We start from the raw sequence: 2,566 nt of genomic DNA, 5'->3' as shown, positions 1-2,566 counted from the left end.
TGTTAGCCAGGATGGTCTCTATCTCCTGACCTTGTGATCCGCCTTCCTCGGCCTCCCAAAGTGCTGGGATTACAGGCGTGAGCCACCGCACCCGGCCTCTATCCCTGTAGTCTTATCAGGGACAGGTTGCACTAATGTTTTCAAACCAACATATTCATACTGCCTCAGTTTGAGTTCCCCTATGGTTTGTTTTGGGTTTTGGTGTTTTTTTGTTTGTTTGTTTGTTTGTTTGCTTTGCTTGTTCTTTGGTTTGTAATTATATTCAAACAAAAACCTGGAGATTCTCACAGGGATCAACAGACTATTGTAGAGAGGAAGACTGCACAATCCACTCTAGGTTAACAAAATCACATTTTCTCAACTTTTAAGAGTCCTCTGTCCCTATTTTCTTTTCGTTGAATAAAAGTGACTGTAAGAAATTAAGAAATATTGAGTTTAAAACATCAGTAAGTGCTTCCAGAACTGTTCATTTATTGAAGGACAGCAACTTTACCATTATGCACTGCAGTGATTACTACAAAATGTGTAATTTGATGCTTTTGAAAAAATAAATTTTGAAATGTTTTTACTCAGTATGCACTTACTACAGTCATGTAACAATACAAAGAGAAATGTGTAATGGCATCTGGCAAATGTGTAAAGCAGAAGATACTGAACCATAGAAATCAAAGAATGACGACAGCGCAACACAAACAGCAGCAACAAATTTATTGTAATAGGATCATAGATGCAAGAAAACAAAAAGGAAAATAAATGCATGCTAGAATATTCAATACTTTAAACACCTACAAAAATATAAGTGTACTTTTAAAAGTGCTAAAGGAAGTTATCTGTCTTTCACATGATGATGATACCACTTGCCAAAAATACCACTGGGCTTATATCTAGAGAACTGCCCTTCCTGTGTTGAGAATGAATTTATTCTAATCACACACCTTCACCTGGTTCTTATGACAAAATGGTATATATACTGCTAAGATGCGCTTCCTGAAACAGATGTATGGCCATAGAAATAAAATGATCAGCTGAAAGGGGAGTAAGCTGGCATCTTGCCTATGCATTACACTATCAGCTTTTTTGTCCTATCTCCATCCTGCCTTTCTTCCTCAGGCCGCAATTACTCCTGTAATTTTTACATTCTCATTTTTACAACTGTGTGATGATATCTCAACTTTCACAATCTTACTTATACAACAGATTTTTCCGGGCAGTTAAAAAACCTGAATCCTAGGCCTCTCCTCAGGATAATTTTTAAAAATTTTTAAATCTATTTATTTATTTTGAGACCAAGTTATGAGACTGGCCAATTTTTGTATTTTTGGTCAAGATGGGATTTCACTGTGTTACCAAGGCTGATCTCAAACTCCTGGGCTCAAGGGATCCAACCCCCTCAACCTCCCGAGGTGCTGGAATTACATGCCTGAGCCACCGCACTCGGTCTCCTCGGGATAATTAAATGAGAATATCTCAGGATGTGGCCCAAGAATCCTGTTTTTTTGGCCAGGCACGGTGGCTCACGCCTGTAATCCCAGCACTTCGGGAGGCCAAGGCGGGTGGATCACAAGGTCAGGAGATCAAGACCATCCTGGCTAACACAGTGAAACCCCGTCTCTACTAAAAATGCAAAAAATGAGCCGGGCGAGGTGGCGGGCACCTGTAGTCCCAGCTATTCGGGAGGCTGAGACAGGAGAATGGGGTGAACCTGGGAGGCGGAGCTTGCAGTGAGCCGAGATCACGCCACTGCACTCCAGCCTGGGTGACAGAGCAAGACTCCATCTCAAAAAAACAAAACAAAACAAAACAAAAAAAACCATATTTTTTAAAGATCCATATGTAGGTGATTCTGATATGCATCCAGGATTGAGAATCACTGTTTTATCAGAACTTAAAATTATTATTACCAAAAATTGATTCACAAAAAAACACCAAATAAAAGTATTACTGGAATACCAGATATGTAATATATAAAATGAAAAATCAGATAAAACCATTCAATTCTCTCTTGGTCAGAAGCTGTTTTAATGAAAACTCATTTATAACCATATTTCTACAGTAAAACTTGTTGTGCCATATTTTCAAATCTAACATACAACGTCATATTATGAGAATAAACTCACCTCATAAACAGCAAGATCTATGCCTGCATAAGGTACAATGCCTAGCAAGTTAGGAGTATAACCTTTGAAAAATGATCTGACACCTTCTTGTTTTAGAAGCTTCTTGCCACAATCAATAATCCCTGAATACTCTCCAGTTTTACCTATAGCCAGTCTGGTCTTTAGTACCTAAATGTAAAAGAATATAATAAAGATATATTGATCAGATTCACCCATCTTATCTAGCAATCCAGGGATTTGCATTATCTCATGATGTTTATAAATCAGAGAAATCATAAAAGAAAGCAATCATAAACATGATTGTAACTTCTCAATAACTGGCTCTTACTTATGAACAACTGATACAGTACAGAGATATTTTAAAATTATTCAAGCAGGAAAATAAAATCAATCCCGGTGCCTTTGAGTGATATATCCATGCAAATTCCTTTAATGTGCTGAAAGGCAAC

General features: G+C 37.8%; 1 protein-coding gene across 1 annotated transcript in view; it reads right to left on the bottom strand.

The window, feature by feature from the left end:
• Window positions 1-2,566, bottom strand: part of LOC105534662 (calcium-binding mitochondrial carrier protein SCaMC-1-like) — a gene marked incomplete at its 5' end in the record, with an annotated part of 35,064 nt that overhangs the window by 6,122 nt on the left and 26,376 nt on the right. The gene's annotated exons all lie outside the window — the stretch shown is intronic.

This window comes from Mandrillus leucophaeus, unplaced genomic scaffold, assembly GCF_000951045.1.
Source record: "Mandrillus leucophaeus isolate KB7577 unplaced genomic scaffold, Mleu.le_1.0 Scaffold1376, whole genome shotgun sequence".
In the NCBI taxonomy this organism is placed as follows: domain Eukaryota; kingdom Metazoa; phylum Chordata; class Mammalia; order Primates; family Cercopithecidae; genus Mandrillus; species Mandrillus leucophaeus.
The sequence above is the reverse complement of the archived record's forward strand: the minus strand, read 5'-3'. Positions and strand labels throughout refer to the sequence as shown.